This window comes from Canis aureus, chromosome 12, assembly GCF_053574225.1.
Source record: "Canis aureus isolate CA01 chromosome 12, VMU_Caureus_v.1.0, whole genome shotgun sequence".
Lineage (NCBI taxonomy): Eukaryota > Metazoa > Chordata > Mammalia > Carnivora > Canidae > Canis > Canis aureus.
The window spans coordinates 15,178,005-15,191,345 of record NC_135622.1 but is presented as its reverse complement, the minus strand read 5'-3'; positions in this window follow the sequence as shown (position 1 = coordinate 15,191,345).

Genomic DNA, 13,341 nt, shown 5'->3' with positions numbered 1-13,341 from the left:
TAGTCTCTTCAGTAGATGATATTGAGTCAGTTGAATATATCTACCCAGGAAAAGAAACTTGACCCCACCTCACACCATACACAAGAATCATTTCCAGGTAGCTTGCAGAGGTACACGTGAAAGGTGAGACAATAAAGATTGAGAAGAACGCAAAGGGAGAATATCTTCATGACCTTGGGCAAATTCTTAAAGAGGACACACCACAAAAAACCACTTTAGCTAAGAAGGAAAATATTAATAAATTTGGTTCCATTAAAATTAGGGATTGTTGTTCACTGAAAGACACAATAAAAAAATACAGTAGTATAAAGCACATACTGGCAAAGTCATTTGTAACATATTGTCTTAGTTCAGACTGCAGTAAGAAAAATACCAAAGACTTGATGGCTTAAACAATAAACATTTATTTCTCACAGTTCTGGAGAGTAGGTAGTCCAAAATCAAAATACCTGCAGATTTGCTGTCTGGTGAGGGACTGCATATCTTCTTGCTGTGTCTCACAAGTGGGAGAGAGAGTTTTCTGGCGATTCTTTAATAAGTACTATAATCTTATTCATGACAGCTCCCTCCTCATGACTTAATCACCTCCAGAGGCTCCACCATCATGTTCAGGGTTAGAATTTCAACATATAAATTTGGGGAGGACACAAACATTCAGATCATAACACATGTAGAACTGACAGAGAGGACACTCTTATCCTTACAGAAAGGATTCTTAGAATGAAAAAGATAGCAACTCAGTGGGAAATTGATCACAAGACTTAAATAAGCCCTTCACAGTAGAAAATATCTAGATAGGACAGCCTGAGTGGCTCAATGGTTTAGCACTGCCTTCAGCCCAGGGCATGATCCTGGAGACTTGGGATCAAGTCCCATGTTGGGCTCCCTGCATAGAGCCTGCTTCTCCCTCTGCCTATGTCTCTGTCTCTCTGTCTCTGTATCTCTCATGAATAAATAAAATCTGTAAAAAAAAAAAAATCCAGATAGTAAAAAATATTCAAAAATATTCAAATATTAAAAAGGGCATAACCTCATGCAAATATAACAATGAGATATTACCTCATACCCACTAACACAGATAAAATTAAAATATCTGACAATATAGTGTTAGAATATGGAGCAATGAGAACTCTGACACATATAAATTGATACAATCCCTTTGAAAGTGAAAATAAATTGAAAGTTGAAAATATACCATGACTCAGCAATTTTACTCCTACGCCTATATTCCAGAAATGTATACATCTATGATCCAAAAAACATGTCAAAGAATGTTCATGAACAATGTTTTTTAATAGACAAGAATGGAAATAACTGTCCATTAATAAAATCAACAAATGTTATGGTATAGTCATGTAATGAAATAGTACACAGCAATTAATATGAACAAACCAATGCTACAAGAACATGAATTAATCTCATAATGTTGAATGAAAGAAATCATCCACAAAATACACATTGTAAGACTCCATGAATACAAAGCGCAAACAGGGATACCTGGGTGGCTCAGCAGTTGAGCGCCTGCCTTTGGCTCGGGGCATGGTCCTGAAGTCCTGGGATGGAGTCCCACATCAGGCTTCCTACATGGAGCCTGCTTCTCTTCTCTCTGCCTGTGTCTCTGCCTCTCTCTCTCTCTCTCTCTCATGAATAAATAAAATCTTAAAAAAAAAAAAAAGTACAATCACACACAATGATAATCATGGTGCTAGATATCAGAACAGCCATTAAGACTGGGAAGAGGGAAAAAGTTGTGATTGGAGGGACAAAAGGGGGCTTCGGGGATGCTATTGTTCTATTTCTTGAGTTTGAAGGTATTTCATGAGTATATTTATTTTTTGATGGTTTATCAAGCTATACATTTATATTTTCTGCATTTTATATGTATGTTTTACCTCAATTACAATCTTCTTAATGAAAAATATATATGTACAACAACGTTCATTATTGCATTGTCCATAATGTTATCAGATTCAACAGTTAAATAAATTGGGGTACATCCATAAAATAAAAGACTTTGTTGTGGTTTAAAATAGTAGCTATGGAAAACTTTCAGAACATTTTGCTATGTGGAAAAAGCAAGTTACAAAAAAGTATATTCAGTACATATCCATTTGTTTAAAAAAAGTACATGTATGTGTTTCTGAGGTGTGTGTGTGTGTGTGTGTGTGTGTGTACACTCAAATAAACTAAATCATAGAAGGATTCACTCCAAAATATATTTTTAAAGATTTTATTTATCTGAAAGAGAAAGAAACAGATCATGACAGAGATAGTGAGAGAGAGCACAAGCAGGGAGGAGAGAGAGAAATAGGCTCCCCACAGAGCAGGGAGCCAGAGGCAGGACTGGCGAAACCAGAACTCCAGGATTATGACCTGAGCCAAAGGCAGATGCTTACCCTACTGAGCCACCCAGGTGACCCTCCCTCCAAGATATTAATAATAGTTGTCTCTGAGTAGTGTAATTACAGATTTGTTTTAACTTGTTTAATTCTTTGACTTTTCTACAATGTTCAACTAATCATTAATGTTCTATTAATGATTTTAAAGTGTTTTTTAAAGAAGAAAAATCTATTCAGAGTTTTGCTTGCATTCCATTAAATATTCCTTTGTATATTCACCAACTCTATCAAAGTAATCTTTTATTCTCCCCATGATATCTGAATCAGGCACAATGGCAAAATCAATCTGCTATGTAAAACATTGAACTAAAAATCTCAAATGGCTTCAGTTAGAACCTTCCTGTTGTGTGATCTTGTTTCTCCCACCTAATATTTCTGAACTCAATATTCTCTTCCCGGTGTCCTGCTGGAACTTGGATTTTTTTTTAAAGATTTTATTTATTTATTCATGAGAGACACAGAGAGAGAGGCAGACACAGGCAGAGGAAGAAGCAGGCTCCATGCAGGGACTTGATCCCGGCTCTCCAGGATCATGCCCTGGGCTGAAGGAGGCGCTAAACCGCTGAGCCACCAGAGCTGCCCACAGAACTTGGATTTAAAATTGTTCTAGGGGATCCCTGGGTGGTTCCGCAAGTTTAGCCCCTGCCTTTGGCCCAGGGTGTGATCCCTGGAGACTCGGGATAGAGTCCCTGGGCTCCCTGCATGGAGCCTGCTTCTCTCACTGCTTGTGTTCTCTGCCTGTCTCTCTCTGTGTGTCTCTCATGAATAAATAAAAAATCTTTAAAAAAAATAATATATAAAATAAATTGTTCTATTTCTCTCTTTTTTTTTAATTGTTCTATTTCTCTGTATATTTTCTCCGTGTTTGGATTTCTGCCTTTTTCCCTATAAGAGACACAGCCAACAAAATCCCCAGACATAAACCAAGGTACGTGGACTATTTTTAAAAAAGTAATGATCATATTAGACCTCATGTATGAAGTGCCTACTATTTGTCACATACAGTTTTGAATGCTGAACATAAATGAATTCTCACAATCCTAAGAGGTAGGTTTATATCTGTTTTACAGATGAAGAAACTGAAGCTCAAAAATGTTAAGCAACTTGGCCAAGGTCACCTGGTTAGTAGGGGCAAAGTCAAGATCCAAAAGGGTAAAGACCACGGAGAAGGGTGGACCTCTAAAACTGTCCAAGATAGAGACTTATAGCGAGCACCTTGCCTGTACAAATCTTCAGCACCTGACAGTCCTTTCCTTTGAAAATCTGCTATTAAGACAGCCAGAGAATGAATTATCAAGAGAATTTGGAATCTCCAGAAGTCTCTAGTTGTCTTCAACACTGGTGGCCCCACTCCACATTAAAGGCCTCTCTTCTGGTAAGAGTGCCCACTTCTTGACTGGACAGAAACTCTGCCTTGAACTTCCAAGCCAGGCCCCAACTTCCCCTTCCTCTGGGTTGCCCCAGAGGAAGCATTTAGCAGGTAGTGAGGACTGAGATGTCAGTTTGGATGATTGCATCAGGCTATCATCCAGAGTACCAGAGCCATTCAAGATGCTGACCGGTAGGTGCCAGAAAATGTTCAAGGTTTTGCCTAAACATTTAGGCATGGTGGCAGAGCCATCCAGATATGAGTTACCCCCTATGGCAACCACGTATTAACTGGTTACTTTAACTGAGAGTGGAAAGCTAGAAGTCAGAGGCCTATGGTAATGGTTCTCAAACTTGAGCTTGCATCAGAAGCATCTGGAGAACTTGTTAAATCACAGTTTCCTGACCTCCATTGCCACAGTTTCTGATTCAGTAGTCTGAGGTGGAACCCAGTGATTTGCATTTTAATAAATTCCCAGCTGATCCTGAGGTAGCTGGTCCAGGACCACACTTTGAAAACCATTCACCTAAGGAATTGGTACAATAGATCACAGCTGTATGGGTTTTTTAGCACATAATGGCAGCCCTTCCCTTCATGGCCAGAATGAGAAGGGATATTTTAGGGGTGCTGAACTCATTCAGATAGGGCAGAGGAAAGCCAGGACAGTTCTGCCAGGAGGTGGAAATTGCTGGAGCCACCTTAGAGTCTGTCTACCACATGGAGTGGGTTGTAGCTATTCCTTTTTGTCTTCCTGATGTCCAACAGATAACTATTGGTCAAACACACATACAACCACATATATTTACCAAAAACAAATATTAATTTCTTGGAGATAGCACAGGTTAAATTTATAAATTTATGCAGAAGAAAAAACAATTTTCTTAGCACCATATACATTGAATGACAGCCCTTTGTTCTAGAGTACCTGAAATTATACAGAACAGTGTGAGTGCCCCTTATTCATCTTCCTCCATCAACCTTTCCTCACTCTCTGCCAACCACTAGTGTCCCGGGCCCAAGATTAGGGCCTATTATTGAACTCTATGCTTCTTCCTAACCACTGCTTAGCTACACAAAGAACAGTCTTTGGACTTGCCCTTTGTCTTAACCTTCAACCAAAACAAATTATTAGCAAAGGTCTATCTTCCCTCTCTCTGACAGTGAAAGAGAGGGTGAGAAAGGAAGTTTCATCTTCAAATTGCACAACCAATTTCTTCTTGATTGACGTTTTAAATAATTTTTATTTCCTTTTCTAAATCTGCACTCTGTTCTGCCATAAGTGTTTCGCTATTTTGATCCATCTCAAACTGGTTTTGAAAGTAGGTGAATTTTAAGGAATCAACTAAAAATAAATAAACATCTAGATTCATCACTTCCTTGTATCTTAAATGCTTACAAGCTGGGTAAGAACTACAGTGAGATCATGAAGCAGTTGATCAATAGTGAGAATCAATGGATTCAGGTATCAGTGTGGTTAAGCATTGCTGGAATGGGTTACTAGACAAGCACACTTTAAGGATAAGAGGTGGCAGTCAAAGAAAGGAGTGCTGGGAATCGATATATCAGAGATGCCCAGAAGCCAATGGTGACTGGTATTTAGACATTTGTACTTTGACCTGTCATTGGTCACTAGCTTTTATCATTCTTGTAGCAAAGGAAAGTTCCAAAAGTCTGCTCAGGTCATGTTTAATATTTCTGATTATCAATATCTTTACTGCTACTCTAGGTACTAAAACAAATGTTCTCTAGGATGGGTGCTTCAAAGGGAAATTTCTTCAAAGAAAATATTTATGGGAGATCTGTGGGTCTTCCTAGCTAACCTTTGTGAGAGGGGAGACTGGATGCAAGCCTACGATCATGCAGTTGCTTTTCTACTATAGCATAATGCAACTTCCCATGCATCAGCTCTGTAATAGTGCTGGCGCTGAAAATGTTTAGAACCATTATCATGGTTTCATAGGCACCTCTTGTTGGGTCCCTTGTTGTCCCTTGGACAACTCAAGAGAAAGCGCCTGGAGGAAAATTAGAGCTCTAATTATGGATTGACCTGCTGAGATAATGCTTGTAGGCACACTTTTCCATGCTTAAATCAGGCACATCATGAAAAGGAGGTATTTCTGTACTTGCCTCTTTGAAAGTGGCTTTTCTGTCCCTAAATTATCTGTCCCAAGAGATTCTCTTGTGAATTCAGTAAAATTGCATCACGAGTTGTTTTTTTTTTTTAATTACTCAGCTTAAGAGAACCTAAAAATGAAGTTGTGATTGTAATCACACTAAGGAAGTTTTCATTTCTTCAGCAAGCATAGGCACAGCAGGTAAGAGCCATGGAAAAACAAGATTTTTCTCTCTAAAATCTGCTTCTCTTACCACTGAACTTTCACTATTTCTGAGATCACTACAGTCTGGATTCATTTGTCCCATTATTCCTTTGAAAGCAATGATTTATTTATTTTTTATTTTTAAAAAATTTATTTATCTGAAAGAGAGCACAGTGGGAGGGGCAGAGGGAGAGGGAAAGAGAGACTCTCAAGCAGACTCCATGCGTGCAGAGCTGGACCTAGGGCTTGATCTCATGACCCTGAAATCATGACCTGATCCTCAATCAAGAGTTGACGCTTAACTGCTGGAGCCACTGAGGTGCCCCTCAATGATTTATTCATACCAAAAAAAAATAATGTTCCTAATTTTTAAATCCAGTAATGGTGAACATCATTCTAGACACATTTGTATGCATATATGCAGGGGTTTTTTTGTTTTTTTTTTTATATATATGCAGGTTTTCATAACAGTTTTACGAAGATATAATTCACAAGCCATTCAATTTATTCTTTCAAAGGGTACAAATTGTCATTTTTAGTATTTTGACAGAATCGTGCAATCACCACCACTATCTAATTTTAGAACATTTTCATCACTCCAAAGAGAAATCTAATACCCATTAGCAGTCACTATCCATTTCCCTCTGCCTCTAGCTTCCAGAAACCATAAATCTTCTTTCTGTCTCTGTGGATTTGCCTATCCTGGACATATACACATGGAGTCACTTATTAGATTCTAACATCACCACTTACTAGCTATGAGACCTTGGGCAAATTACTTGGTTTATCTGAACTTTAGTTTCTCCATATGTAAAATGGAATTATACTGCCTACTTTAAAGACTTGTAAGGGGGCTCTTGGGTGGCTCAGTCAGTTGAATGTCTGACTCTGGATTTTGGCTCAGGTCATGATCTTAGGGTTCTGAGATCCAGCCCCACCTCAGGCTCCACGCTTGGCTGGGGGTCTGCTTTGAGATTCTTTTTCTCTGCCCCTCTCTCTGGCTCATGCACATATGTTCTCTCTTTAAAATAAACAGATAAGGGCAGCCCTGGTGGCACAGTGGTTTAGCGCAGCCTTTAGCCCAGGGCATGATCCTGGAGACCCTGGATCGAGACCCACGTCGGGCTCCCTGCATGGAGCCTGCTTCTCTCTCTGCCTGTGTCTCTACCACTCTCTCTGTGTCTCTCATGAATAAATAAATAAAATCTTTAAAAAATAATAAATAAAATAAACAGATAAGGGGGATTCCCTGGGTGGCTCAGCGGTTTGGCCCCTGCCTTTGGCCCAGGGCGCGATCCTGGAGTCTCCGGATCGAGTCCCGCGTCGGGTTCCCTGCATGGAGCCTGCTTCTCCCTCTGCCTGTGTCTCTGCCCCTCTCTCTCTTTCTCTCTCTCTCTATCATGAATAAATAAATAAAATCTTTTAAATAAAAAATAAACATAAGTCTTTTAAAAAAATTCTTATAAGAATCATTTGAAATAACATATATTTGAGCACTGGGTGATGGATAGAATTGTTGAATCACTATATTGTACACCTGAAATTCATATAACACTGTATGTTAACTGGAATTAAAATTAAAACTTTTAAAAAAAGAAATAACATAAAAAGAAGAAACAACATGTATATAGTACTTGCCTTATGGTATTTCCTCTATAAAATTGATATCCCTTCCCTAAGGCTGGGATAGCTAGTAAGTTCAACACTCAAACCAATTTTTTTTAAAGGTTTTATTTACTTATTCATGAGAGACACAGAGAGAAAGGAGAGACATAGGCAGAGGGAGAAACAGGTTCCCTGTGGGGAGCCTGATGCAGACTCGATTCCAGGCTCCCGGGATCACAACCTGAGCCAAAGGCAGATGCTCAACCCCTGAGCCACCCAGGTATCCCCATCAAATTTATTTTTAAAGAATTCTCAAGGATCCCTGGCTGGCGCAGCGGTTTTGCGCCTGCCTTTGGCCCAGGGCGCGATCCTGGAGACCCGGGATCGAATCCCACATCGGGCTCCCGGTGCATGGAGCCTGCTTCTCCCTCTGCCTATGTCTCTCTGCCTCTCTCTCTCTCTCTCTGTGACTATCATAAATAGATAAATAAATAATTAAAAAAAAAAAAAAGAATTCTCTAGAATAGTGGTGCCTGGTGGTTCAGTTGGTTAAGCATCTGCCTTCAGCTCAAGTCATGATCCCAGAGTCCTGGGATCAAGCCCTGCAGCGGGCTCTCTGCTCAGTGGGGAGCTTGCTTCTCTATCTCCCTCTGCCTGCCACTCCCCCTGCTTGTGCTCTCTATTAAATAAATACATAAAATATTTTTAAAAATTAAGAATAGAATTTAAGATTGATGTTAAGACTTTACTGTTTCTTTTTCAGCCCTACTGACGTATATTTGACAAAATTTTAACATATTTAACGTATAGACCCAATTTTTAAAATTTGGAAATTTTTGTTTCATATTGTTCATTGGATTATGAATATGTGGGCAATGTTTTCTTAATTGAATATAACATGAGAAGCCACTCAAATTAGATCAACTGATTATGTAGTTCTACCCAGATACCAGTCATAGACAAAAAATGCTTTTGCAAAACTAGCTATACCAAAACATTACCAAAAGATAAATCACAATATTATACGTTATTTAAACTGCGCTTGTCAAACTATAATTGCTGAATGGGCAGAGTGAAATATCAATGCCCTCAGAAAGAAATGAGTATAAGTAGTTGAAAACACTCTACAAGAACTGATCTATAACATCCTAGACCTCAGATGCAGAGTTAACCATAACCACCAAATGGAAATCGTCATTCCCCAAAGCCTATCTACCCCTCCACACCATTCCCACCCACCTCCCCACACACAAAGAGGCAATTATTCTAATGAATTTATAGAATATCCTTTATACACACAGAGATATACATATATGTATAACATGTATATATGCAACACATACATGTGTTTAACATATATAACATATTCATATATATGTCTCACAAAGCATATTATCCTTGCTTTGTGTATGTTTTAAAAATTACTACTGTTATGCTTTAGACCTTATTCTATTTCTCATGTTTTTGACTTAACACATAGATAATTAATATACATTCATATTGTTTGGGCACATCTAGTTTCTTGCTTCTACATGCTACATGGTCTTCTTGGGGTTTATCCAGTGCATTTTACTATACAATCCTCAGAGATCAACACACAGATTGTCCCCAAATCCCTGCAAAGAACATTAAAATCTCCTGATATGCCCCCATCTCAACCAAGGGTCTGTGTGAGTTCTTTGTGATATATACGCAGAGTTGTAGTATTGAGTCACAAATTATACTATTACAGATGGTCCCTAACATTTGATGGCTCAACTTATGATTTTTTGACTTTACAATGGTGCAAAAATGATATACATTCAGTAGAAATCGCACTTCGTATTTTGAATTCGGATGTTTTTCCAGGTTAGTGATATGTGGTATGATACTCTTTTGTGATGCGAGGCAGTGGCAGCGGCAGCTCCTGTCAACTATGCTTTCACGAAGGTAAACAACCTATACGCTTACCACCATTCTGTACCCATACAACCATTCTGTTTTTCACTTTTGGCACAGTATTCAGTAAGTTACATTAGATGTGCAACACGTTGTTATAAAATGGGTTTTGTGTCAGATGATTTTGCCCAGCTGTAGCCTAATGTGAGGATTCTGAGCCCTTTGAGGGTAGGCTAGGCTGAGCTTTGATATTCAGTGGGTTAGGTGCATTTTTCGACTTAGGATATTTTCAACTTAGGGTGGATTTGTTGGGATATAAACCCAATGCAAGTCAAGGAAGATCTACGCTCTCTAGAAAGTCCATATTAATTAATCTACACCTTAGGCCATCAAACTACAGAACTACAGTCCATGCTTCAAATTTGTCCAGCCACTTTTTTTTTTTTTCAAATAAAGTTCCTGGAACACATCTATTCATTTATGTATTGTCTACAACTGCTTTGGTGCTACAACTGAAGACCTGTAGCAGTAAGGGCAGATAGCATCTGGCCTGCAAAGTCAAAAATGTTTACCAATTGGTCCTTTACAGAAAATAGTCTGTATGAAATTGATTCTATGGAATTTTGGGGCTCCTTTGTTGTCTAATATATGATAAATTTTTGTAAATATTACATGGATACTAAAAAGAGAATACATTCTGTTTAGTGTAGAGTTCAATATACATTTAGCAGCTGAATGTCATTAATGGTATTCAGATTTTCCATATTTCTGCATATTTTTGTTTGCTGTTTTATCAACTTGTAGTTAAAATCTCTGATGATGGGACGCCTGTGTGGCTCAGTGGTTGAGCATCTGCCTTCAGCCCTAGGGCGTGATCCTGAAGTCCCAGGATCCAGTCCCACATCAGGATCCCTGCATGGAGTCTGCCTCTCTCTGTGTGTGTCTCTCATAAATAAAATCCTTAAAAAAAAATCTCTGATGATGATTGATTATGTCTCTCAGCATTCTGTCAGTTGTTATTTTATATAGTTTGAGCTGATGTCACTGGATATATGTTCATGATGGCTGTATGTTGTTCTGTGATTCCTTTTCTCAACATATAATGACCATCTTTGTTTCTTCTTATTATTTTTGTCAAGGAATCTATTTCATCAGCTAGAAAGATTGCTACCCAACTTTCTTTTTTTTTTGTATCTTTTTCTATTCTATAATTTCAACCTATCATTTTACTTAATGTTCGATGTGTCTCATGTACATAGCACATTGTTGAATCTTGTTTTATTTTATTTTTTATCCTAGCTGAGAGCTTCTAGATTTTAACTGATGAATATTGCTCATTTGCATTTATTGAACTTTCTGGGACTTATATCTTCTTTTTTTCAAAAAAGATATTTATTTATTTGAAAGAGAGCAGGAGCAATAGGAAGGGCAAAGGGAAGGGAGAAGCAGACTCCCCACTGAGCATGGAGCCTGACATGGGGCTCTACTCCAAGACCCCAAGATCATAAACTGAGCCAAAGGCAGATCTTAACTGACTGAGCCACCCAGGCACCCCTGAGACTTATATTTTCTATGCACTACATTTTTATACTTTCCTGTTTTCTACTGGAGAAATAAAATTTAATGCTTTTTATTTATGTTACATGATTACCCTTAAGTTTGACATTTACATTTATTTACTCCAATTAATTTATTTAATTTATCAACATATTATCCTCCAAACAAAGCAGTAACTTTAACATACTTTTATGTCCCTAGGACCATGGTTAATTTGATATTGTCTAGAAAAATTCATTCTGGGTTGTTATAGATATACTTTTTCTCTTTTTTCCCTTTGGTCATTTAGATTTCAGACAATGAAATTGAAACACTTGCTAAGTTATTTAATTGCACGTGTACATCCCATATATCTGGCAGCATCCTCCTGGTTTATTTCTCATCTTACTTGAACACTTTCCCTAAGAGCATTTCCAGTGTTCTTTATGTGTAGTATCTCAGGCCTTTTGTGCCAGAGAACATCTTTATTTTTATTTTTTTAAATAAATCTTTTCTAAAAAAGATTTTATCTATTTATTCATCAGACACACACACACACACACACACACACACACACACACAGGTAGAGACATACGCAGAGGGAGAAGCAGGCTCCATGCAGGAAGCCTGATGTGGGACTCAATTCCAGGACTCCGGGATCATGCCCTGGGTCGAAGGCAGCGCTAAACTGCTGAGCCACCCGGGGATCCCTGAGAATATCTTTAATACAGTCTCACATTTAGATTATAACATATAATAGTTCTTTTTCTTTAATATTATGCCACTGACATGGATCCACTTTTTCTGTGGGAAAAGATGATCTCAATATTATTCTTGTTCCTTTGTAGTTTGTTTACTCTAGAGATTCTTTATGTATAAATGTGATTTTTTTCTTATCTACTTGGCTTGAAGTACAACAAAACTTTTCAATTCTGGAAACTTTATCATCATTATTATTTTGAACATAATTTACCAAATAATTTTTTTATTCTCTTATTCTGGGACTCCTGCTATCTGGATGTTAACATTTCTACTTCAATGCTTCATATCTCTTAGCTTGCATTTTATGTTATATTTTCTGCTATCTACTGGGAAAAGTCTTTAATGTGATCTTCTGACTCACTAACTTGTTCTTTGGGTGAATCCATGCTGCTATTTCTCCCATCTATTTAAATAAATAAATAAATAAATAAATAAATAAATAAATAAATAAATAAAGTTCAACTCTATATTATATCTCATTTGTTATTTCAAGTATGTTTTTTAATAGCTTTTCCATTGTATTCTTTTTAATGAATCCTTTTTCTTTATTCATAGTAATAATCTGTTCCATTTCTCTCAGTTTTTCTTTCTTCATCTCTTTTCCCTCTCTCCTTGGAAATATTTTTATTGCCATTAAAAATAGTTACTGCAACTTTATAAATGCTGTAAGATGCTGAAGAAAGAATCACAAAAACCTCAAGGAAGGGCAGCCCCGGTGGCGCAGCGGTTTAGCGCCGCCTGCAGCCCGGGGTGTGATCCTGGAGACCCAGGATCGCGTCCCACGTCAGGCTCCCTGCATGGAGCCTATTTCTCCCTCTGCCTGTGTCTCTGCCTCTCTCTCGCTCTCTCTGAATGAATAAATAAATAAATCTTAAAAAAAGAAAAAAAAAAACCTCAAGGAAAATAAGCATGACACTTTATTCCAAGCCATACTGTCATTCAAATACATAGGCAACAGATAGGGAGCTTTGAACACAAAGACTTCTGAGAATTCCTATGAGTTCAAAGGGAGGATTCTATTAAAGATAAATTTAGGCCTACCTGAAGATGACTGGAGAAGCTACAATAAAAGAACTGGCAGAGAGCGTTGGATGTTCATTTCTGCAGACCAAGACAGAACACATGTAGTGACTATGGTGGAAGAACAGATTAGGAATGATCTAGAGATGATATAACCAACAAAAATTCAAAGGGAAAAAAGGCACAAAGATAGGATAAGGTATACACATGTTGTGGCATAAATGTGTTTCTTTATCTTTAATAGCTTAGACTATAGAGCTGCCAAATCAAATAAGATAAGTATATTTAATAATGCAAAGTTTAAGAAAATAAAAGTATCAATTAAAATTAAATGGGGGTAAAGGAAAGGGGAAGGAAGTAGAAATATTCTAATTTTATCATTGCTTATAGTGGGGAATTAAAGATTCTACCTAAAGAAAAAATAAGATTAAGGGGCACCTGGGTGGCTCTCCTG